The 27119-nt window shown below is 40.3% G+C and overlaps 1 protein-coding gene across 4 annotated transcripts in view; it reads left to right on the plus strand.

The window, feature by feature from the left end:
- Positions 1–1742: 1742 nt before the first annotated feature.
- The window catches only part of LOC134617290 (SPRY domain-containing SOCS box protein 4-like), an 82559-nt gene continuing 57182 nt past the window's right edge, over positions 1743–27119 (plus strand). The window contains exons 1-2 of one of the 4 annotated variants that reach the window (XM_063462499.1): positions 1743–2012; positions 17254–17440. The gene's annotated coding sequence lies outside the window, so the exon portion shown is untranslated. The remainder of the gene's footprint in view (positions 2013–17253; positions 17441–27119) is intronic. The other 3 variants (XM_063462498.1, XM_063462502.1, XM_063462501.1) reach the window with 3 other exon arrangements.

The following is a 27119-nucleotide window of genomic DNA, read 5'->3' on the forward strand; positions in this document are numbered from 1 at the left end:
CAAGGACTCATCAAAACTGGACGTTAGAGGATTGTAGAAAACATTCAGATGGCAGTGTAAGAATTTGGCAAAAAAAACCCAACATGAAAGTATGGATCAATCCTGCTTTGTATGGATGATTCTGGCTGTAATGTAATCCCATGTAAAGCTGTGGGGGATATTTTCTGGATGACTCAGGCTGTGCATTATTTAAACACCACAGCCTGAGTATTGTTACTGATCATGTCCATCCCTTTATGATCACAGTGTACCCATGTTCTGGTGGCTGCAGGACCATGTCACAAAGTTCAGATCACCTCAAACTGGTTTCTGGTGAAAATAGATCAAAGTCTCTGAAGAATGTTTCCAGCACCTTGTTGAATCTCTGCAATGACGAATTAAGGGAGTCCAGTGCTAGCAAGGTGTACTCAATGAAGTGGTCGCTTTGTGTATAACTTTTATAGAAAAAGGATCATGAAGGCACTGGGGAATACTCCGTCAACTGTTTGCATTTACCTATTTTCACCGCCAGGGGGAGCTAAAGTTCTTCCGATGGAACTGATCAGCGCACCGTTCAGTTCTTTAATATTATATTTCTGTAATTTCTGTTTTCATGTCATGAATAATATATAATTTACGTAATTTAATCCCACGGTGTAAAATAAAAAGAACATAATCTCTTCTATCCATCATGCTGAGGTAGATTCGACGTCGCACATATCCTGACAGTATACAGCACAAAGTGTCTATAAAATGTACGTAAACGATGATTGAAATAATCCATCTTCGCACTCGCTGGTCGGAATAAAAAATGGTCCAAAGACATTAATTTCTATTGATTCTGTACCGTTTTTCTATTTGGGCTATTCAGCACAACTAGCACAATCACACGTGGCCCCTTTTTATGAGTGGGTGCAGATCAATCAGCCCTCCTCTGATTTACTTACACAAAATAATGTGACTCGAAGTTACCGCAGCGGACCACATCACTTACTCTTGCGGTGAAATATCTTAATTGACTTCCAGTTAACAGCCTGCTGACCTGTTTGGTAATAAACATTCAGATGGAAACCACAATACAAGAAATCACATGAACCATGGGGGTAGCGATGCCTTCACAAACTGTGAGAAATTTAGAGAATATGTTAGCAAATTCATCTGCAAAGACAGTGTGCTCCGGAGATTTCATAGGACATATATAATGCTTTTTCACATTATGTGTCATATATGTATGTAAACTATATATACTACATTACAGTATAATACATATATTAAACGTGGATAAGGTTTCACACAGTGAGTGGCTCTGTGTAAAGCTTCAGATTTTTTTTCCCTTTCTAAGATATCACCATGTCATACAACCTGAAACTCACAAGGGGGCAGTTAATACGTGTAGGAACTAAGTGACTCACTTTTCTAAACACTGAAGTGGCAGCAAGTATCCTCTTGAAGAGAGGAGCTCAAATGGCTTTAACAGCATTTGAAATTTCATTACAAGCAGAAGTTCAGTTTACAGGCTGAGTGGCGTAATTATTTCGAAGGACACGTCACAGATACGATTTAAACTGTTTTTATAAGTGACACATGAACTGTGTCAGTAGTGGGGTTTGCCATCGTATTGTATAATATCATGTACTGCCACTTCGGGATTCCCAATTTACGAGCAGCTTTTGAAAGCACCATCTTGACCCAATCGCGACAAAGCAGAAAGCTGCGTTGTGGCTGACGCGACCAATCGGCGCTCGTTCTGTGGAGTAAGCGGACTCTGGGTGCTTGGCTACCTTGATGTGTCGAGCTCCTGTTTACTACAACAAAGAAACCGTCGCTTAATCGCCAAAAACATTAGTAACAGCGCTGGAATAACGTTGTTGTTGTCAGCGGAGGAGGAGAGGTACTTCGTTTCTTCGTATCCCGCGGAGATTTCGCCCGGGAAAACTATCGTTTGTGGACTGATTGAGGACTGGTCGGTGAGTGTTATCCCCGTGTATCCTGGACCGCCCGCAGGATTTGGGTTTCCTGCATGCGAGCAAAATGTGAGGTTTTTCTTTATTACGTGTCATCAGCTCTCTTTGTACTGTTAACTGATTGCACAAGTTTACGTAACAGTACCACAATTTAAAGTTATAGTCATTGCTGTAGTTCAGTCGTGTGATAAAGTTTCCTCTGTTACTCCGCGGTGCAGTGACATCTCAGGGTGCATGAATTCACCTGAGTGTCCACATCTTGCCATCTCACCTCCTTTGACATCATCGCAGAGTGCTCAGATGGAAAGAGTGACACAGATGATATCTGTGTTGCCTGTCTGTGCCTGTCTGTGTGTGACAGAGGGAGAGATTAGTGTAGGTCATTAAATGAGTACATGGTTGAAATGACAATAAAAGCCACTTGACTTGACTTGAGTGATCGACATTTATATTAACGCAGTAGGTAATTGTTTCAAAATTCTATATATAACCCCCAACTTTGAAAACACCCCAATAAAAATGCTGTTTTGATAGCGAATTTTAGGTGTCAGTTAGATTAATCCATCTTGTTAAAGTAACACCGCCTTTCCTCGCTGCACTCTGATTTATCTGTGTTTTCACACCTTGACATTTATTAAGCTGGATAAGGTGACAAGGACATGGAAGATGGAGAGCAGATGGTGGGAGGGGAGGAGAGAAAAGAAGGGTAGATGATGGAGGGTGAGAGGACAGTGAAGGAGAGAGGAGAAGGCCCTGGAAACTTGACAAGACAAGAGTGCAAGGACACGTGTGCCTGGTGCAGTGTGTCTGCATATGGCTTTCTAACAAGTAATGGGCAAAAGTGTTGGTGTGGAAAGGTGGTCGGTGGAGTGTGCTTGTTGATGGATGACCTGTCTAAATAGGGGAGGGTGGGGGCTTGCGGAGGAGAGGAGGGAGGATAGAGAGATGAAGCAGAAGGAGGAGACAGAGCTTTGTAAGAGTGACAGGGGGTCATTTATCTGTCTGCTGGATCTCACCAGCTGGTCACTACAGGAGATCAGACTGTTTACCAGCATTTTCCTTCACTAACTTCTTCCCTTCTGTTTCCTTTTCATCTCATATCCTCAGTTCCCATCTCCTGCACTTTTCTGCTGTTCTTGCCACAGTTTTTTCCTCCTGCCTGTTGTCCTATTCTGCTGATTGAATTATGGACACTTGAGCTGTTTACACTTTCATTTAATGGTCCAAAAACTCAAACTGACATTGTAGCTGCTGCGTCATCTATCTATCTATCTATCTATCTATCTATCTATCTATCTATCTATCTATCTATCTATCTATCTATCTATCTATCTATCTATCTATCTATCTAAATTAAATAATAAAGCTGGTCTGAGTATTTAATGAACAAGAATACAACAATAACAATGAGAGGTGCTTGGACAATTTAAACATTGTGCTAACACAGGTGTCTATTGAATTCTTCAGTGACTTTTGAAAAGGTTTATTTTTTCCATTCAGTTACATAAAGGATTGGTGTAGCCTGAAACAGCTGCCTAGAGGTTTTTAGTAGGGGTGCAACAATACTGGTATCGATATTGAACCGTTTGATACAGTGCTTTCGGTTCGGTAGGCATATGTATCGAACAATACAAAAATGTTTATTTATTTTAACAACTTTTTTTCTGACGATGCTGTCTGTGTTGAGAGCTCAGTGGATCTGCGTTCGACTACTCTGCCTAGGCTGCACTGTCGAGTGCAGATCCACTGAGCGCAGCAAGACAGAAGCTAAGCTCGTTGCAACATGGCAACTGCCTCAACGCTACCTGAAATTGAACCTCCCCCACGTGGGGGAACTATCTTGGTTTTCATGTGAAGCATGACCCTAATGGTAAGCGCGTCATGGACAAAAGTAAAACAGTATGTCGGATGTGCCACGCAATGCTCAATTACATTGGTGGGAACTAGTGCGTTAGCGCAGTTAGCTCGTTAACGTGTTGACGCTGTCCAGCCCCACGCACGGGGCGATCCGCGGTAACTCGTTAACGGAGATTTGCCGCGTTATGGCGTTAATGTCATTTTAACGAGATTAATGCTGAAGGCACTAGTGGGAACACAACGAATATGACTGCACATTTACGCCGACATCATACTGGTGTCAAGCCAGCCTCCAATTCCAGCATTGCAGTCAAGCCAGCCTCCAGTTTGTTTTCTGTTCCCCGTCTATTCAAAGTATTACAGGAATGGATGTGGAAACCGGATTTCAAAATAAAAGCCAACTTCGAGTGAATTATCAGATATTTTAAGAACATAATAACAAATAATTTAGGCTTGTACACTATTAGCGCCCTGTCAATATCAAAGCCACCTTATTTTGGATTTCAAAGTAAAAGCCCTGTGAATTTTGATTTTTGAACTACTCTTTCAATGACTTCAGAATGCTCTTAAAAGCAAAAGTCATATTTCCAAAGAGTAGTTGCATTTTGTATCAACACTATCCACCCACAGCAATTAGAAATTGCACATATTTGACCGACTCTTTTAATGATTTCAAAATGCTCTAAAATGGAAAATTGCTGTTTCCACAGGGTAATTCCACTTTAGATCAACAGTATACAACCCCACAGTGATACCATATCAATATCAAGTCATTCTGATGTTGCCTTCCAAAATAAAGGCCATTTCAAATTGTCCACAATTGACCTACCTTAAACGATTTCAAATGCTCTAAAATGGAAAATTCCTGTTTCCACAGGATAATTTCACTTTATATCAACAGTATACAACCCCACAGTGATACCTTATCAATTTCAAGTCATTCTGATGTTGCCTTCCAAAATAAAGGCCTTTTCAAATTGTCCATAATTGACCTAACTTTCAGCGATTTCAAAATGCTCTTAAATAGAATTTTGCTGTTTCCACAGGATGAATCCATGTTAGATCAACAGTATACAACCCCACAGTGATACCATATCAATATCAACTCAGTCTGATTTTATTTATTAAAATTTACTGAAGTGGATTTCTTGTCTTTACATATTAATGACACAATCTTTTCTTTGTATTTGTAATGTTATGAAATAGAACCATTTTCATAAAAGTAACATAGGTAAATCTGTTTATCTTTGAAAACAAATTCCAGAAATAGGGAACAGGTCTATACAAGGAGAGTAAATTGTAAAGTCCAAAAGGTGCAGTCATGATAACATTAAAGGTGCTTTAAAGGTAAATTACAACATCACGGAAATGTGCATGAGATATGTATGAAAACGTTTCGCCGTATTATGTTGCTCAAATTATCACTTTGGTGGAGACAACAGAGTACGTCTTCAAATATTTTGACACAAGCATCCAATAAGTCTGGGGTTTAACAGCACAGGAGACAATTCCACGCTTCTTCCTTTGCTTTTTTAAAGTCATTGTTGGTCATGTCAAGGCACTGTTCAAGGTACCATCTTTGACAGGTGTCACATTGTATCTATTTAAAATCAAACAGTAGTGAAATGCTTGAAATGCTCCCAAAATTGGCTGTAGTGCCAATTTTGGGAGCATTTCAAGTTGATATACATCAATACAACCATTATAGCCCAAATTTTAATAATATGTATGCATTAAGTGCATAGTAATTACATAAATTGCAAAAAAGTGCAATAAACTACAAAAAAATTGAAAATCGTTTTTGTTTTTTTAACAAATATTTCTAGTTAGAGAAATTTAAGAGGCTTATCCCTCAAAACTGTAAATACAAAAAAGTTGCACAAACTAGTTTCCCACCACAGGAAATTTATTTGAAGTGTCTTCATAGTTTTACTTTTGAAATACACCAATTTTTATATACTGCAGGAAAAACGAAAATAAATATTATAGTGCAAATTTGCAAAAAAGCAGCATATGCATCAAAATAAACTATTTCCAGCAGTGCAATTAGAGTTCTAAGCATCCCAGAAACGACACAGAAAGTCATAAAGTCAAAGATAACTTTTAAAAACACCAGTATAGGCTCTGAGGCCCTGACAGTAAAAAAAAAACTACATTTCCGCGAAATGACGTCACTTCCGGTTTCGGGCAGGTAATGGCGGACATGCGAAAGTTCGCGCTGACGTCTATTCCAACGTAGGAAGTGTTATGAACAGCTGATCGGATCGGCAAAACGTGTTTCTGGAATATTATGTTTTTGTTGCTGCAAGCGCTTTTTATGCAGTTTTTGCAAAGCTATATGTGGAAGAAAACCGTGACCTAGGACAAGCTGATGGCATAAGATGTAAGTACAACTTCTCCAGTTTCATATGTAAAAAAAATTATTGCTCTAGCTTACGTGGTTGCAGAGCTACCGAGATTTAAAAATAGTTACGCAAATCGGAGCGGGGCGCTACGCTCGGCTCTAAAGGGTTAACCTCACATTCACACCTTCAACCATATGAGAATCTCCAGGCTTCACTTGCACAAATCTAGAGATCGGTCTGTGATTCTCCAGTTGTTAAGGAAAATGTGTATTCCCCAACCGGTTGGTGAGTGATTTCTGGATGAAATCAGTTGCAGAAGTGGTTGCTAGGAAATTGCTGCGGTCTACTGTAGTTTGCTTGGAAGATGCAGACTTGTCTGCAAACACTTGGCAACTACTCACTGAACAGTGGAGGACCTCGGTAAAAGTGTGGCACAACTTTTACTTTGAAGGAAATTTTTTTTCCAATTCTGTTCAGTTCAATTCAGTTTTTTGACTTTCTAAAGTATGGTAGTAAGTATTAAATGGGCTTTAATAAAAAGAAGTATGAAGAAAGGTGTACTTAAACTGTTTCCTGGTGCTTTCAGCTATCAGGTGATTTTACTTGTTTACATCTGCACTTTAAATTCTTCTGAATGCAACCTAATCCTGTACTTCCTATACATTTTCTCTCTCCTCCTTTGCTCATTCAGCTCTCTTACTTTTAATCTGTTTTTGTTTTTTATTTTCTGTTTTATTTCCTGCTTTTCTCCTGGCTCAAAAAAGCTCCTTTTTATCCATCCAGAGGGACTAATAAGCTGTGTTATGAGTCAGTGTAAGGAGAGAGGCAGATGGGATTCAGCTTGTAGGCCTGATAAGGATTTTTTAGCTTGGCTGTTTCTCATCACTCCCTGTCTTTGGTGTTTAAGCGGAACAGATAGTGTCTAGCATTATGGATGTAGTGGTAAAAATCACCCAGATTGAGATAGCGAAAGTTCGCTGTGAATCAAGATGTCAGAGTTGTCGCTTACTGACGGGTGACTTTCTCTAACTCATAAAAGCAACAACAGCCTTATTGCTCATTAATTAATCAACATCTTGGTCACAGAAGCAAATATTAAATCTGATTTTAGCTCATTTCTTTCGACAGTTGTTGAACATATTGCTCATCTGCATTCTGCACAGCCCCCAATGTGTCACTGTGCTCATTATTCGGTGAGACACAAGGCGATTTGGTGACAAGATAGACAACATTTTGTAGTCAGTATGAGCGGCTTTCCATCAGCCATCATTATTTTTAATTACTTTGTTTCCCCGCCTCTCCCACTGAGGTTGTTTTGTACCACAGGAAGCAGGCTCTGACAGGAAGCAGACTCGAAGATGTTAACCTGTGAAGTCTCAAATTAAACTAAATCAAGGTTGAAAATAGATCACAGGACATAGCACAGAAGGTTGCGGCTCTAATGGAGAGAGTCATGTTTTGGCAAACATGAGCAAGTGGTAAAAACTACGTGTTTTGAAATTATTTTTAACCTGCCTTTCTATGTACTGTCGCATGAAAAAAATGTTGTATTTCTAATTGTGCTTAAATGTCACATGTCCAAACTAAAAAGTTGGCTTGTTCGCAGTGAATTATGTTATATTTTGAAGTCTCTAGTTTGGTATTTTGGCTATCAAAACCAACCCGATGCGGAATGCACATCTTTCCCTAGCAACAGATGGTTACCAGACTTCTAGGTCTACGTATCTGTGGCCTAACCAGACGGGAAGGCATAGTATTACTTGGGTAACTCTAAACTGCTCAAAAAAAATAAGGGAATAGTCAATCATCACAGTATAACACAAAAGCAAGTTTAACTTCAGGAATGCCAAACTAGCCAATTTGGGCAAGAAAAGGATGACTCCCGAAAAGGGAATGGTTTTGTAGGTGGTGACCACAGATTATTGCTCTCTATCCCATCTGTTTTTTCTCCAGTATTGCTTTTAGATAGTTTCCTTGTCACTTTGGTAGTGTAGCCTCAGCGAGGAAATAAAATAAGTAGAAAGTAATGCTTGGCATTTTGTGATATAAATAGATAATTTAGACATGTCTTTTTAGTTGATAAGAGATCAATGAATTGGGTGATCTGTTATGACACAACCAGCCAATCAGCAGAGAGCTCCCAGCGACCCTTGCTGTTGACCTTGATCACGTTACTTCCTGTAGTCGCAGTTGTGTTCGGGTTTGTACAGTGCTTTGTGTTCGCTACTTATCGTGTGTTACTTAAGCACATTTGCTATATAGGTTACTGTTCAGAACTTTGCCCTGCTTAGCAGTGAGTAAGAAAAAAATCACTCAGCTAACTTCGTTATTCATGTTTTAAATAGTGTGACGGAAAAGTTCCAAGATAATGATGGAGGAAACCCTCAACTACAGGCTTTAAAACACGACTTCAAAAACCGGTGAATGGCAGGCATCACAGTAGCTACTTCCATCTTTTATACTGTCTGTTGATGGTACCAGCAGCCCATTTGTGCTGCACTGGTAGCACAGATGTTCCTGGATGGCACGTCCATGCGTGCTGTCAGAAAAGCGTTTGCTGTTACTGACTGAACCATCTCAGGAGTGTTGAGGTGATACCAGGAGACGGACTGTTGCACAAGGACATCTAGACAGTCCCCTAGAAGGACATCAATCTAGCAGCAGGACTGGTATCTGCTCCTACAGAATGACCTCCAACAGTCACTTTTGGTTTTATGAGCAAACTAACTGAAACATACTGGCCAGATGACCTTTAATGGGACCTCTGGTCACAGCTCAGCACCATGCAGCTTGCCTGGCACTGCTACCAGAAAGGCTGGTTTGTCACTAGTGCTGTTTTTGTCACGAGCAAGTTCACACTGAGCACATGACAGACATTAAGGACACTGGAGATGCAGTGGGGAAGGTTATGCTACGTACAACACTATAAATTACTCATGCAGCATGAGTAGTTTGGCAGTGGGTCAGTGATGATCTGGAGAGGTGTATCCATAGAGGGTCACAAAGACCTCCATCCATTAGCCAATAGTACATTGACTGAAGTCGTCAGACCTTACACTGGTGTGGAAGGCCCTGGATTCCAGCTGGTCCAGAATGATGCTAACTTCAAGTGGTCATGGTGTGTAAGCAGTTCCTTGATGAAAGTTCCCCAGACCCAATCCAACTAAAAACCTCTCGGACACTGTGAATCAGCACATGCAACGTTACTACATCGTGCCACACACTGTCCTGGAGTTCACTGGGAGGAGATCCTCTAATTCCCAGATTCACTGTCTCATCAGGAGCATGCCGAGACATTGTTGGGAAGCACGTGGAGGCCATGCAGACTCATGAGTCACATTATTGCAAAAGCTGGATCAGCCTTCAGTTTTTAGCTTTGACTTTTGACATGATTTCGAAGGGTTGGCGATTTTCATTTAACCGCTGACTGTTGTTACACTGTTAAAATTTTCAACTTGAATATTTTATTCATCAAGTTCAGATGTGCCATTTATGTGTTCATTTTTCTGCCAGGGAGCTTTCTGCTTGGCTAATTCATAGCTGTTAAGAGTCCTAATAATATTTTGAACCTTTTATCTCTGCCTGTCTTTGGACAGCAATGTAAATATGTGCCTTTTTTACCCTGCCAGATGGAGAGGGAATAGATTTATATTCAGCAGCCTTTTGTTAAGTCACTCTTGGATTGCTGAGCTTACAAAAATGCTTCCACACAGACACACAAGCCTATACTTTAACACACAGACATCACTCAAGTAAAAAACCGCACTCTCATGCAGGGCTGCACTCTAAAGTCAATGACATTAACCGCTGCAGCGAGAAGCAGAAAGGAAGATGGTGTGTTCCTCCTGCCCTTGGCATGTGCTTAGTGTTTAAATGCAGCAGTGTGTATGCACATTCACCTGTGTGTTCGTGCCTGTCTGTGCGTGTGTGTGTGTGTGGGTGGTATTTTGTGTCGCTAAAGTACTTGTGACTCACAGAGGCCATTACAGTGACAGGGTAACTCCAGTAATGGTGCACTTTATAGTCATATTGGCAGATTTCCTCCTTGTATGGGAATGTCAGGGATGCAGTCACAGTGCCTTATTTTCCTAAAACCATTGCGTGCATCTTTACCACAAACTGCACCTTAGTTGAATCACCAGTTTATCAGGATGCATGCAGTCGATGCTTCTTGTCATTTTATTGTCATTTCGGGTGATTTGTGTCTGTTTAAGGGAGTTTGCTGCAATAAGTGGTCAACACACAGCCCTGACGAGCCGCCCGTAATTTCAGAGTCCTTGGGAAGAAAACAGGGAAACTTGCAGTCATTAGTGCTGTGACAAATACCTGGGTTTTCAGTTAATGCCCGCTCCTCGTAAACCCTGTCATTTTAGCTCATTTCACCTCATCATGCCCTGTCTTGTCACGCATCATTTGGCTTCCTGTCGCTTACAATCATCTTGTCTGACATCTTGTCTGATCTGATTGAAAGTTTGCTCCGTCTTGTGGTTTCTTGAGAGCCAAGATTGCTGTGTGCAGGAGAGTAGCAGTGTGCTCATTTACATATAAATGACGACAGCGTCTGAGATTCTGTCCTCCTGCTTATTTGTCATTTTAAGGCGATTTAGTGTCCGTGAGGTTTGCCAGTGTGTGTTTCTGCTCAGGATAAATGTCTCCTTGTGTTGTTGTGTGTGTATGTGTCAGCTGAGCATCAGTTTGCATCGGTGCGAGGACAATCGGCTCTGGATCATTTGCCTCTTGCTTTTGTTTGACTGTGATTTCATGTCTTCCATGGCACTATCTGATGGCTTTTCCAGGAGGATAAAATCAATTTACTCATCCTGGAATGTGAAGAAGGCATGTGATTGTTTTGTCTAGAGCCCCAAAACATCAGATAACTGTGAAGAAAATGAAATGGAAAGAAAATCTAGAGGGCCTACTTACTAATGTTGGCTTCGATGACAGGTGATATTTTGTTTTACTAAAAAGGGAAACTAAAGAATTTCCTGTCAGAGCCTTTCTTTAAAATCCTGGAAGGGTTCTCACATATCATCTCTGAGTGGTGTTGTAACTGGAATCCTTGCTGACTTTGCCAACTATTTACTTTATAAAGTAAAAATAGACCAGACAGAATCATAAGGCCTAGTTACAACACATCACATTTGCACAAATATTGAAGTTAGATTTGTCCCGAGGCTTTAAAAGGAAAAGCGATTTAAAAAAAAATTCAGCCAATGACATGTTTTATTGTTATAGTCTGTGAGGCTGTGGAATATAACAGAACCATGTGTGATAAAACAAGCGTAAAGGTTTGCATTTCTTATCAAAAAATGCACATGGCACTCAAGGAATCCTGAATAAAAATCTGAAGGAGATTTCTGTGTTTGTCCCACCTCTGCTGCCAATGAGCCAGTCACCAGTCAAACCAGGAAATACAGTCCTCACCCCTCATTTCTAATTCACTTCCAAGGAACCAGACATGCCTGTAATTTCTTTTTTTAAGTGGTCTTGTGTAATAGTTCTCCACGCTTTTGGCTGCTTATTCACCCATCTTCAGTCCAGTCCTTGTACCCAATCATTTTCAGAGGAATGCTTTTTTTTGTGTGTGTCTTTAAGAAACTTAAAACTGACCTAAGGAATCAATTACAAAGGCACCTGACTAGGACGATGAACCAGTGTTGTGTCCACACGTAACAACAAATTGGCAAAGAACCAGTTTTTAGTTGTATCTGTAGACACTGTGTCACTAACAGCCTGTTTCAAAAACATATAACACTCTGACTGGAATAAAGTGAAATGTAATTCTGGAAGAGCTATTAGCCAAAAAACCTGGCTTATCTGAATGTGGTGTGCACTGTGTGAGCAAACTAAAAAGTGGAGAACAAAAGAAGAAGAGGCAGGCCTGAAACTCTAGCCCAAGCAGATGAATTGTATTTGAAAGGCATGTCCTTAAGAAAGATCCAGCAAAGAACTAACACAGAGCCTGATGGATGCTTCAGCCGGATCTACTGTTCACTGAAGCCTCATCAGAAATGGTCTCAGTGGAAGGGTGAAGAAGCCATTCTTAAGAAAGTCTGAAGTATACAAGAATTTGACTGAAAATCTGTGGCAACACGCCCGAGGGAGTCATGAAATAAAATTTGCCATCAGTATGTATGGAGGAGGTCAGGAGAGCGGTACACTTTGAAATCACAGTGGAGGCTCTGTCATGGTTTGGGGCTGCGTTTCAGTCAGTAGTGTTGGAGATCTTTCCAAAATTGATAGAATTGTAAATGGAGAAAAGTACTGTCAGATTTTGATCCACCGTACAATAACATCTGGAAAGCATCTGATTTTGAACCTGTTTCTTTTGTTTTTATAATATCTATACAATTTACTGATCACTTCATTTGTTTATATACCTGCAAAGACTGTCCAAAAGCGAGCACTGTTTTCCAATTTCACTACCTTTCCACAACCATTTGAAAGCAATATAAACACGTTTGATGTTACACATAGTTGAATGACAGCAATAACTAAAACGCATGCTGTTTTGAGGCTTGCGTCTAGAAAGCAAAGAGGTCGCTAGAATATCCAGGGAAAAGCTTTTAGTGAACATACTTGCATGATTCAAATTAGATGAATCACATCTAGGTCGACTCTTCATGTCAGCCTCTGTACATATTTGGGTTATTGCCCAAGTCTGCTTGGCAGATATTCTAACCTAAAAGGGAATAAACTGAGAGAATCTGCTTTTCAAATAATCACAAAAACTCATGATCATTGATTGTGACTGCTTAGAGTACAAGAAACATCTCTTAATGACTGCAGTATCTGTTAATTTAATTTGTTAATTAATTTTTAATTTATCAGCTCATGCACTTAAATAGCAATGGTTAAAGTGATAAACCTCTCTCTATCAAATCAAGAGCTCTTAATGATGTAAACTCACATAATGAGATACCAAAATGATCTACAATCACTGCAAATTATGTTAAAAAAAATAACAAGAATCAGGAGATATCTCCTTAAACCTTCTCCTTAAACATTACCTGTCCTTTCCAGTGTGTCAGCAGGTCCATTGGCTTTGGTCGCACAACTGCACAAAAGTATTGATCTTATCTGTAAATACTGCTGGTCAGCCTTTTTCTTTTCTTTTTTTTCTTTTTAATTTAAGGGCATTTCCGACTCTGCCTCCCACTTTCTCCCTTTTTCTCTCTTTGGCTCTCTCTGACTATTTTCTGTCCATAATTACAGAGCTCATGAAAGCGTTTAGAGTCTCATGAATATTTAAATCTTGGAGGGGAAGTGTCAGGGGAGACCCATGTGTGGCTGGTCTGCCCTAATTATGGAGATGGGCCTACACACACACACACACGCGCGCGCACACACACACACACACACACACACACACACACACACACACACACACACACACAAAGACAAAAGCCAGAAAATGATTAAAAGCAATTTGAAAAAAGTTAATATAGGCTTAAACAAAGCCTGCATTATACATTTAAAGAAAGGTAATTCAGAAAAACGGATGTATGTGTACACACACACGCACAGACACACACACACAAAGAGACATGTACACCCAGCAGGGAGATGATAATGGCACAGCTGGTTGTAGCTTTGAGCTGGCTCTTTTTGCTCACTGTGTTGTTTAACAGTAAGCTAATGATGGGCATGGGCATTGAAGAGTACTAAATGCGACTCTGTCATTGTGTATATTTGTAGCCAGCAGTCTGGGGACTGGGATGTTTTTTGTGCCGTGTCAAGTCAAGACAAGGATGAACAGAAATGTGACTCACTGAATGTGTGATGGACACTACTGAGTCAGGGGGAAGAAGGAGGAGGCAGTCACGTTTTTTGAGTGGAGAAAGCTTGAGGAGAATTGAAGAATGCACTGACAGACCTATACAGCAACACATGAAAAAGGATGAAGGTGGAAAGTTAATAGGTGGTGTAAGGGGGAACGATAGAGGGAGAGAGGAAATGAGGGGCTGGGTGGTGGATTGAGATATCCAAAAGTAAGTAAAGAGGGAGAAAGGAGGAAGGTGAACAGTGCGAGAAGGAGCTGAATAAGAAGGCTGTGAAGGTGAGAGGAAGACAGGTTTGTATTTAAAAAAAAAAAAAAGAGGCTTGTATTGTGAGTCATTACAGAGTGGCAGAATGGTGAGGGATGGAGGTGACTGGTGAGAAGAGAGGTGTAAGGAAATGTGGGAGAAATATGAGAGACTTAAATGGCACACAGGGAGGATAGGAGAACTGGAAATACACTGGAGTGTGTCATTGCCGATGGTGATGTATGTGTAAGGGTGAGAAGTGAGGGTGGTGAATTTAAGCACAAGTACAGCTTTGGTTTCAGTTCTGAAGTATAAGTAGGCAGGCAGATATGTACAGAACTGCATTCATTTAGGAAGCTCAGATACTGCCAGAAAATTGAGATAAAGAGTTTAAAATGGTCTCCTGGGTCTCAGTTACACAAACCTACAGACTAATCGGCAACCATCTAAAACCAGTATTGAGGGCAAAATGAGTATTCACTGACTCTTTGCAAGTGGTTGCCATAGGTTGCTGGCAGTCTCTACAAAATCGATTGCTAAAGCCCCATTCACTTAGCCCTACGTACTGGTCGGTGAGACCTGGTATCCACCGGTCATTAGAGAATGTGTGTGTTCCACAACCAGTTGGTGAGTAGCTGCTGCTAGTATGAAATTGGTCACCTCTGTAAGCCTCTACGACTGCTTTGGTTGCTCGCAGGTTGCTACGGTTACCAGTAGTTTGCATTCAAGATGCTGACTTGTAGAGCAGGGCAATATGACCACAAATATTTATCACAATATACATTTGAAAATTTGCGATAACGACATAACTGACAATATATTTGACACTAGACAAAATACTTTACAACTCCACAACTTTGATGGGCTTTTTTGCACTAATAATGTATTTTCACTTAAACAAGCAGCTGTTTTTTATGTGCATTAAAGTTATATAAAAATTTAACAGTGCAAATGCAAATTCCTTGCTGACAGTTTAACCAAAAGGCATTTCCAGTGGAAATTGGCGGACATATCCTCAGCATAACCATGTATAATATCCACAAAACTTAAAAAGAGGTTATACACACACAATACGGTAATATTATGATGAAGCACAGTACGTATCACTTCGCGAGGCTCCTGCCTATGATAGCCGTAATGCTCCGACAATCCATCAAGCGGTGCGGGTTCGTAGCTTAGCAAAGTCGTACTAAAACATTTGACAGATTTTCCAGCGCCGTGTACCACATAAAATCGTTTCGAGGTCAGTAAACACAACCAGAATTCATACATAAGGCACACGGGATTATAAGGGGCACTGTCGATTTTCAGAAAAATCAAAGGATTGATTTTAAGTGTGCCGTATTTTCCAAAAAACACGGTAATAACGACGGCCTGCTAGCATGCTCTACCAAAAATAGTGTTTTGTTCTGTATCTGACGGACGAAAGCCAAACCAGTCCCACACCACTGAAGTTGCAGCATTTTTACAAACCAATTCTGGTTCATCCGTTTCATTCAACGATCCACTTTCGCCCTTCTCATTCTCCCTCGCCACCATGCTTTTTCCGCCATGTGCGTATGAAAACAAAGGCACTGCGCATGCACGTTTTACCCATATTCTATCGCGATATTTCATTTTCTTATCGTTGCCCAACATTATACCGGTATTATCGTGAACGGTATGATATGGCCCAGCCATACTGACTTGTCTACAAATACTTGCAAACTACTTGCCAAACGGTAGTGAAACTAGAAATGGAGAACGACTGCCTTCAAAATAAAAGTTGCACCTTTTGAAATGTGTTGGTTTCACAAGTAACGCTTGACTTTCACTTCTCTGTTCCCAGTTTACCATGGCACCATGGCATTTGGTGAGTGTCTGATTCACCCAGCAATAGCCAGGAATCTCCAGCAACCACTTGCCAACCAGTCAGGGAATACACATTTTTCCCTAGCGACCAGACGTTGCTAGGGGCTCACTAGGCCTAAATCTAGTCTACAGTGATATCAGCCCGCTAGCCTCAGCTACTCTATAAGTGTTACATAACCTCCCAGATGGGCGACAGATTAAAAGATGCACTGAGATTAGGTGATAGCAGATCTCCAGTTCAGCTTTGGTGCTCCAGAGTCTCTTGACTCTGCTGAGGAGAGATATCCAAAACATATTCTCTCATAAAGTGCATGTCACTTCTAAATCACCTACACCCATTCAGTCGGGTTGAGATCTGTGACTATGAAAAAAACTGCATACGATCCTGATTATTTTTCATGAAACTATTCAGTCAGCCCTTCTCCAGTATATGACAACATCAGAGCCAAGACCCATTAGTATACTTAATATGGTTATGTCTCCTGCCAAATTTAGCATACTTATAAATGCCTTCTATATGACCTTTTTATATTTCATCATGCTTTAAATTATGTTTTGTTTTTTCTTTTTACAGTATTAGAGTTTGGCATTTTAAAGCTTTCGGTACCTCCAGTGATTTTTATTAAAGAATGTGCTTTAGCAATGCAGACCTTCCCTTCCACCACTAATCCATCCTGAGGATAAAAATGAAATAAGAACAACAAAGTGAATAGATTTTAATCAGCGGAGACTTAGTGAAAAAGAAGCTTAGAGCATAATCGCATTCATTTATATGAAATAGTGTTCACAGCAGGAAAAGTTAAAAAGATATGTAAGAATGCCGTGGTAGTTATATCCCATCGTGCCATTACAGTCTTACTTGGGTAGTCACATGATGAGGTGTGAAAGAGTGGACACTGAGTTTTGCTGATTTGTGCAGATGGGATGCGGAGTACGGCTCCAGAATGAGCTCAGTGGAAGGTTTCATGGAGGTGGACTGAAATGACACCTGACAGCAGGGATTTGACAATGCGATTGGTATGGGGCATGGCAAAACCTGATTGGTTGACCTGAAAAGTGTATGTGTCCTCTGTCAGCCAGCTGAGTTGGTAATAGGAGACTGAAGACTGGGGGAAAAAAAAATCTAGACCCTTTCCTATGGCCACATCTGGGATGAAAGCCGAGCAAATTTTCTTGACAACTTACTAAAGTTCTCTTTCCTTTCTCATCACTGTTAAACATCTGCGACAGACCGGGAGGATTTGACGTCCAGTCTTTTGAGCTCTGTGGTGACGACGGGAGATCGGGGCTCTTCTCACCGCCACCATGTGCGAGCTTTCATCAGGCCACTTCACAGCCCTCTGAGCGGAAACCGGACCACCGCCGGCGCATACTGTGAAGGCACGCTGCCGCCGCACAGACAGTGACGCACACGCGGGTATGATTATGAACACAGGCAGACACGCACAGACACAAACACACGTGTCAGCACCACTTATAACAGACCACAGTTTGATGAGGTGTGTCACCAGTCTGAGAGGAGTGGAGCCCACTCTGCATATGTGTGTGTGTGAGTGAGAGAGCGTTGGTTAGCAGTTAGTAATCACTTTATCACATAATTGCAATCACTGATCATCATCCAACTACAGACAGTCACTGCATTAGACGGGTTTGTGATGTCTTTCAGGATCTGTTTCACTCCCAGTAGAAGGCAGAAAACGACTGTGGAAACAATATCTTTCAGTGTGGTCCGCAGTCCCTAGCAGAGCCTTTATAAGTGTTCTTGAGTCTCCTTGGGCTTGGTTTGTGAGATTCCTGTTTTAATTTGGTGCTTTTAAATTTGAAGGAAGGTTTGTGCCCCTGGTTTCCATTTTTAAACCTGAGTTGGTGGACATATGTGAACCCAGAGAGGGGAAAAGTAGTGGTTACATTTGTCAAACAGTACATGTCATGTCAAATACATGCCACTCATTTCTCCCTTCTCAACAGTTTCAGCCATTAGTACGGTTCAGAAAAAAGGGAAACTAGTGAATTGTCTGTAAAGCTGTCACCAGAACCAATACTTAACCTTGCTGGGTACACTGTATCATTTAATATCAACATAGATACTATTTTGGTATTAGTGTTGTCAGAAAAAATGATACCTGGATACTAATTGACACAAAAAACTACATTTAGATCAAACGCAACAGTGTCGATACTAGCGAGGCTGTCTCTGCTGCCTCCTGCTGATGCAGAACTTCAAACAGCACTGCTGCATACAGGCACACAGCCCCTCCCCTCACTAGCAGCTGAACACATGAACAGCAGCACTTTAAAGTGATACAGTGAAGTATTTAACAGTTAATATAAATGATAACCTGGCCAGCACCCACCTTAACTACTATTAGTTATCCACATTAAGGTAATGGATTGCGGCTATGGCTGATAATGTCTATAATGTTAATGGACAGTGTTAATTTAATACGATAACACAGGTACTTGTGTTGCGTTTCTCTTAAAGTCTTCAACTGAAGCAGAGGAAATCCTTCCAGCTAGACAGAAACGGTAGTAGTCTACTTTAACAGCTATATCCTCAGCAATGACAATATGGTACCAAAACAGCAGATGGAAAGGAACTAAATGGGGCTTTAGCTAAATAGATTTGCCCAAACCAGTTTGTTCGTAATTTTCCCAATAAATGCCTTCTAGTAACAAATGGATTCAAGTATTGAGTATTTTCTTGGGTAAGGGTGAAGAAAAACCTGCACGGCACTATTTAAATATAAAATGTGTGATCATCGCTCTTTTGTACCTGTGTGCTGTTGTTAACTTAGGTCAGTAAATTTGTAAGGTATGGAACAGATGTACGTTTTTGTTTTTGTTTTTTATTGAAACTGCCCAAAGAACATTTGATAAAAGCATTTTTAAAAGAAAGTTGGGAAACTGTTTCAGTAAAAACAGAATGCAATGGTTTGTAAATCATTTAAAATCTATATTTATTGAAAATGTCTTTACATTTATTATTGATCATTATTATTATTTAAAATATTGAATATTGAGCCAGACAAAACATTTTAAATTTGATACCAGTAACACACCAGTGCACGGTTAATGGTATCAGATATGATAGTATGGGTGTGAATTCTTGCACGTATGTGGGTACCATGTTAACGTGTGATGACTTGTACAGGTGTTGGGGTAACTTACATGCAGAGAACATCTCTTATAAGGAAGGTCTGGACTCTTTTGGCAAGACAGTGTTTAACCACAGTCTGCATGTGTTGCAACAGAAAGTCTCTGTAGTAACAGTCCCAGCACTAACAGGGCATGCCTGCAGTCTAAACCGTTTGCCCACATTAGGCAATAAAAACATTTGGCCTATAAAACAAAAAGTAGAACAAAGGGGGCCCTGAAATGCAGAGCAGATGAAATCCTGAATCAATGAAGAGAAAGAGAACATTTTACTTTTAAAACTTCAACATTTGGTCTCCTTAGTCTCAGGCGCCTACCAGTCCCTTTGGAGGTTTTAGAATCTGTTGAAGAGATTATATATCTCCCCTGGCCTGGGAATACCTGTGGATCCCCCACGGAATTGGAAAATGTTGCCGGGGAGAGGAACATATAAACTGCTCAGTCTACTGCCACTGCCACCCAACTTTGATAAGCAGAAGATAAGAGATGCATAGGTGCATGGATATGAATTCATGCCTTTAAGAAAGGAGACGTGCACCCCTTTTTATACCCTCACATGTCTGAACATGTGCACCCAGCTTCCTCTACGAGTAGAATCGAATTCTCTGGGAAACATTTATTATGTATATATTGGGATTTTTTTTAATGTTTTGCAAAACTATGATAAAAAGATAACAGTGGCTCAGCTTCACACCGAGCAGATATGAACCAAAAGTATCAATTGGAGTTTTGTCTGTTTGCACTTCTGTGATTTGTAAGATCTAAAACGGGTTTTTTAACCATTTCCCTCAGAATAGGTGCCTGCTGTGACCAAATTGAGAGCTGTCTGAATGAATTGTAACATTAATGTTGCATTACCGAAAACCACATTGCTGAGCTGAGAGACACTAAAACGCTCCACAACTTTAGAGTTGGGTGATAATTCCCTGGGGGTCCATTACTAACAGCAATCCATTTCACACGAAATGTAATCAGTGCATAAACAATGATAATGGTTGAACATTGTACATGGTACATTGCTCGCTGGGGGACAAGCAGTGTAATTACAACAGTGTTTCTAAATGACCTCAAATATAACTTTGTCGTTTTTGCCTGAAATGTGTCAAAATTCATGGTAATTAAGTTTAGCATTTACATAGACCTGTCATTTTCATATATTTAGGTTAAAACAACCAATATGACGAATAAATAGACCTCAATTTGGCTTTTGAGGTCTATTTATTTGTGAAAATGTGTGTGAAAATATGTTTTTCACACACTGACACAAATTTCAACAGTATAAAAGAAAGATTTTTATTTTGGTTGATCAGGACCAGTTGATGGCTCCATGAGTCATATTTTACACATTTGCCTAACAACCAAAAGATCCCCAGTTCAATGCATAGAGGAGGCTCAGAACCCTTTGGGATTGCATCAGAAAGAACATAAAAAAAGCCAACTCAAACATGCAAAGCTACCCGCTGTGGCGAGCCCTTGTGAATAGGGGAGCAGCTGAAAGTAGCTTTCATAACCAGCTGGCAGAGTGTTACATCCTCAATCTTAGTTCTTATCTGTTCTTATAGACCTGCGATCTCTTTCCCTGCTATCTTCTGATTTGTTTAAGGGAAAAGAACGTACAGTTTCCTTGTCCAGTGTCCTTGCTATAAAAACGGTACTAGATAGGTTCTTCCTTCATGTGTTGTTAGCTGTCAGGTTCATCCGGAGCCTTGTGTTGTCTTTATTTTAGAGTTTGTAGAGTCACTGTTGTTTCTATTTTTTTCTCTTTGTTCAACATCAGGGAAAAAACATCAGCGTGGTATTTTCACTCATCTTTTTTTATTTATTTATTTTTTTATAAAAGCATTCAAGCACACACTAGAGTCCATTTCATAACGAGTGTACTGCAGCTCTTGGAGAACACTCAGGACAGAAACAGTATGTCATCCTGTCAGCACTTTGTGTTTTACTGCTGACATTATTCTGGGTAAAACAAAGTTTGTGTGTTCAGAGGGTACAGAGAGCAAAAAAGGTTAAGAAAAACAAAGTAAAAAGAGAAGAAGGAAAAATACCACTGCTGAGGACTCTGTGAAGCCAATAAATGTGCAGCAAGAATGGACAAATGGAGGGCAGATGCAAGGCATGAAGCAGGTACAGAGATATTGAGACAGACGGCCATTCAGCGATACAGACAGTTGTGAACCAGCTGTTTGTCAGCTGTTCCTCATCATCTTTTCCACGATACAACAGGTGGTTGTATTTGGCCGACAGATGCCGGCAATTTGTGGCGGCGGGATGCAGTAAGTGCCAGTTCATTTTTGGTTTTCTGGCTGATTTGTCTGCATCTGTAACGCATCAGAGCAGTTAATTAATCAAGCATTTACTTTGAACCCATTTTAGGCAAAAGGAAGTTAAATGCAAGTTTGTGCTAGTGTCTCAACATTTGCTTCTTTGTTTTTTGAGCAAGCAAACTGAATATTTAGGGGTTTTGTTCTGTTGGTTGGCGAAGGAATACAACCTTGAAAACCTATCCTGGTTTCTAGACAAAATTGTTGCTTTATGATTAAGAAAATAGTTCATTTTATAAAGACAGGAAAAATAATCCTTGCGTGCAGTCTTGTGGGGGTTGAGAGGTTTGACGATGTTTGTGCACACCTTCCATAATCCAGTCTGTCCTTTCTGTGTGGTTATAGCATTAGTAGCTATTTGAAATGTTCGGGTATCCCATGCTTGAGATGGGGAAATTTTCCAATATGTTTTCACTACCTTTTTAAAGAGACTTTTTTTCCCCCCATTACAGTCGTGACATAAAAGAAAAATTCTGGTGTAATGCATCTCTTGTATACAGACGAGTGGCCCTAGGGAAATATTTGGCCCTGTCGAGGCTGAAGGAGAGGAGGGATAAATGACAGGGAGCTGGAGCGTTGAGGAAGGCAGAGGAGATATGGAAACTATGGAGCAGTTGATAGGGAGCTCATTATTCTGTTCCTATATTTGGCTCTCTATATTCTCCTCTTTTATTCTTACAGTGGAGACATCCTCTGTGTAGGCCTACAGCCTACTGAAATCTGTCGCCGGCGTGCTTGTATCTGTGCGCGTGCCTCCTCAGTACTTCTGTAGTTGTCATGGCAACATTACATCTTCTGGCATATGGTTGGGGGGGGGTTAAGTGGGTTTGATGTAAAAGGAGCCAAGGTGTTTTGTTTTCAGAAGAATATATTCATCAGTTTGACCTTTCACCTCACCAGATCAGCAGTGTGAATGTTTGAGGTGCTTTCATTTAGAATTTTTTATTTTTTGGTCTCATCTCGTTGCAGTGAGCCCCGCCTTCATTTGACTTGCCAGCACAAAACTAAACAGTCACTTGGACCTTGTAGTGTTTGAATGTTTACTGACACACTAATCCTCCACTGCCGCTCAGCGTTTTCTTTCTTTGTTTCTCGTTCCTGCCTGTGGAGTGAGAGGAGAGAGTCGATGCACACTGTCACCTGATCGTTTTTCATTTTTAAATTTTATTTAATTTATTAAATTTTCTCCCAGTGTTCTCAAAGTATGGTGCTCAGGCCATTGGCAGCAATTGGTAACATTTTAACCAGCCTGTGTGTGACAAGGAAAGAAAGCTTTCCTGTGCTTTTCATTCATTCACAGTTTGTGTCATATTATGATATAGCAGCCTAGGAAGAGACAAAGAGAGCGGCATGAGTAATGTTTAAAAAGAATGTAAACCACAATTACCAATACTGATACAGACTGTCGAGAACTTTGAACCCTGTCATCGCTCATCTTCCTTTAGCAGCCACAACCTTGAAACACAAACATTGGGGTTGCTGAACAGGATCCTGTATAGAAACTAGACTCTGAGTGTGCAAAAAGCAGGACACACATTCTTTCGAAACATGTATTCATTGCTGTAAGGAAATAGTAGTAGAAAGGTTATGTATCAATACAACTTTCTCCAAAACCCAACAATAAAGAACGATAAAGAATCACTAAAAATATTGACCTTCATATTGACTGACTAATGAGTTAATTTTTTAGCACTTGAGTTGCACGTAGAAGAGCACAACTACTACTGTCCTTAACACAGAATGGAAATATTTGACATCCTTCCAACAGAGCACATAGTGCTGATTGGTTTTGCAACAATTTCCATTTTGCACGTTAATTGGAAATGGAAAAGGAATTAAAAAGGTTTACCCAGACAGCCCTATTGCACTGATGAGCAGCTAGATAAATCAGAATTTGTATAACCAGCGAGCGAGTTATGAACATGTGTGATAACCATGTTTTAAAAGACTTGTCTAATACTTTGATTTGCTCATGAGATTGTCATTTGTCTCAATAGAATAATGGTTACATAATTCTTCTAATTATGGTGCCGTTATACAAAACCGTTTTTAAAAACTCAGTGGAATAGTTAAAAAAAATCGATGGACTGCATAAATCTATATTAATTTAGTAAGCCTTTGGGAAACACAGAGAATTAAAAGTTCCCAAACATTTGTGGTTTGGGTTTTTCCTGGTAGAATCAAGTATAATTTGAGCGTAATATCACTACCTTGGTTTCAATGCAATGGTAAAAATAGGTGCAGAGAAAACTGAATGAGTTGTAGAGTGATGAAGATTATTAGAGAGGTCAAAAATGGAGATGGACAGAGAGTGACACCTGCAGAGAGATGCTAATCCCAGAGTAAAGTGGATTACCGTAGCAGCCTCGTGCTCCCTCCCACTCTGTCTAGAGGAAATGGAGCTGCCGTAAGCTGCTAAGTTGCTGTGGGCTGAAAAACTGCTGTCTGTGCTGCTGTGTTCACCAGAATGCTGCTCGATAGCACTCAACACTAAAACTCTTCTTTAATCGTCCTGACGTCGCCTGCGTGTCGATATAGTATCCGACTGTGTGGCTGCTGCATCTCGAGTCTGTACCGCGCATGAGTTCACAGACACATTTATTCAAGTGCCTTAGCAGAGAGTTATTGAACAACCTGTGATCATTCAGATTTAATGTTTCCCATCTGTACTGAATATTGAGTCATGACAATACTGAATTCAACCCTTTAAAGCCTGAACTGTGAAATAATTGCCAGAAAATTAACATTTTTTTGAAAATGGAGTGTCTATTGAACCTTTATTGAAACCTATAGTAATTTGCATATATGAGTTTTAAGTTGTATCCTGTTTGCTGCATTGGGCAGTTGTTGGGTTTGTTTTGCAATCTATTCCTTAAAAATGTGTCATGCAGTTTATTTTGATTTTTTTTTTGGGGGGGGGGGGTCACCCTGAAGTCTCAAACTCATTGACCAAATATGATGCACTTGACTTTAAAGAAAAGCAGCAACATTTCTTAGCTTCAACAGTTCAGTTAATTTGCAGTGTTTTTCTGTCTTTAGGTACAGTTTATGAAGCCTTTCAAAGACTATTTTTTAATGTTTGGTTGAAGAACCCCCTTTTCCCTGCTGTTTTCATATTAACTATTTGCTTTTACTTGCATTTGGACACTTGCTGCTAGCTGCAGTACCTCAGTTTCTCCACTAATAGCAGTATTGAGTTTTGATTAGCTTGCACCCATGCACATCAGCACAGATAGCACAGAGTACCCGTTTGCATTAATAATGCACCTTGAAACACGGGAAGACATGGAAGGAGAAGATGACTGACAAACATGAAAGCAAACTACACATACACATAACTTTGTGTAAGGAAAACTCAACAGGCTACAATTAATCCTTATAAAATATGAACAGTTTTTGATCCCTGCAGTATTTTATATTTTTTTTAATTTATTATATGAATTAAAAACATCTTGTACATCTTGCTAGTACTGCCTTGGACCAGGTTGTTCAGAGATGCTCTTCTGCATACTTTAGTTTATTTGAGTTTCTGTTTCCTTCTTATCAGCTCAAAGCAGTCTGGCCATTTTCCTCTGACCTCTGATATTAACAACGCGTTTTCATTCAGAGAAGTGCTGCGGGATTTTTTTTTTCTCCACGCCATTCTCTGTAAACCCTAGATATGGTTGTGTGGGAAAATCCCAGTAGATCAGCAGTTTCTGAAACACTCAGACCAACTCGTCAGGCACCAACAACCATGACATGTTCAAAGTCACTCAGATGACCTTTCTTAATTTTTAAGCTCAACAAGTCATCTTGACCTGCACGTCTAAATGTGTTGAATTGCTGCCATTATATTTGTATTAATGAACAGGTGTAACTAACAAAGTGGCTGGTGGGCATATATTGCGGTGATGTACAATAGTTGACAGTCTTCAGTTGTTCCTGTGACCTTGAATCCTACAGTTGCACGTAAATATGTAGAAACATTGAGCAACAAAGGTGAAAACAACACCCACACCAAACTTGGGAGGGAAAAAAAAGACCTGTCTGTGGATGCTAACACTGCGGTTGTCACAGAGTATGACAAGAACAGAGTGTGTGTCACCTGTTGTGACAGGGCTAATATCGCATTTTGTAAATGGGTCCCTTTGCTCAGTGTGACATGTGGTAAATGGAAAATATGGAACTCTGGGTTTGATGGAAGCGTTAATGGTGCTCTGACAGATTATATGACCTACACAGGTTTTGAATGCAGAACACAAAGATGAAAGAAAAGGCACTTAGGAAAACTCAACATTCTGTAGTCTGTGTATATAAATATATTATTTATACTTGCTCAGAGCAGTCCTGATAACTTCGTATCTGCGTCTCTGGTTTATTGTTGACTGTCAACCTTGACATTTGTGTGTTTGACACACATTTCACCCTGGTCCCGGCCTCGTCAGTTCCACGTTGAATACAGAGTCGATGTACGCTAAACACAGAGTATGTGCACTGTGACCTGGATTTCGTTTTACTGAAAGTCAGCATGTGGGAACTTGTGAACTCATCAGCCTCCATTTGAATAATTGTGCCATGTTTTATTTTACAGGAATGTTTTTCCATAACTTTGAAACTGCTTTGAAAGTTAGAGACTTAAGTATTTCCACAGTTTGACGTGATGTTAAAGTTCAGTAACGTAGTGAAGGAGATGCACTAAAGCCTGTGTGCCATTGGATTAGCCGTGTGTGTGTGTGTGTGTGTGGTATCAGTGTCTCCACTGATTACTTCTGTCTCACCTTTTTTTTTTTTTTTATCTGATTGTCTGTCTGCATGTGTAACCGGTTTTCTTGTCATGACTCAGAATTCGAAACAGCAGTTAAGTCAATGGAGAATAAAATGACTAGTGTAGGTTTTTTATAGATTTCCCACTGACCACATCCATGTGCTGGTGGCACACACGGGTTCCAAGCATGCACCTGAATGTCTGAGGTGCAGACACGAAGACAAGCGTGAGACTGCAAACATCCCGTTGTAGCATCTCCAGCGCTGTCAAACCTTAATGCGATAAGAAAGATAAGATTATTCCACATATGACATGTTCAAAAGACTGCAACACTCTGGAGATGACAAGTAGTCTAGAACTGTAGTAGTCTTAAAAAAACACATGCTTATCTTTGAGACACAGCAGTGTGATAAGCAGTTTGATGTTGTGGACACAACCCTGTTGTTTTTAACAAGGTGCCGCATCCAGTAATACAGCTTTGATGTTCTTGACGTTGTAGCCTGAGCACAGGCTGAATGTCCAAAGCCGTCTTAGGTGACACTTAATGACTTCTTGCTGCAAAGGACTTGATTTTCATAAGACATTTAATTGACTGGCAATACTGAAGTGTACTGAGGGCCTGCAGTCACAGATGAGTGTGATTTTCTAGCTCTCTGTGGACAGGAGACAGCCACCAATCAGACACGGATCTGTGCATGTATATGCATGCGCATAAGTTAATGATTTAGGGTCTCTGTGGGATATAGAGACGGCACGTGGCAATGAGGGGTCAGCGGTGACAGACGCAGGCCAGCAGCTGTTAAAGGAAGGGAAGGAGGGGGGGGGGGTGCAGAGGGGAGGAATAAAAGCGAGTATAAAAGGAGGAGTGGCAA

The sequence above is a fragment of the Pelmatolapia mariae genome, linkage group LG18 (assembly GCF_036321145.2).
Source record: "Pelmatolapia mariae isolate MD_Pm_ZW linkage group LG18, Pm_UMD_F_2, whole genome shotgun sequence".
NCBI lineage: Eukaryota > Metazoa > Chordata > Actinopteri > Cichliformes > Cichlidae > Pelmatolapia > Pelmatolapia mariae.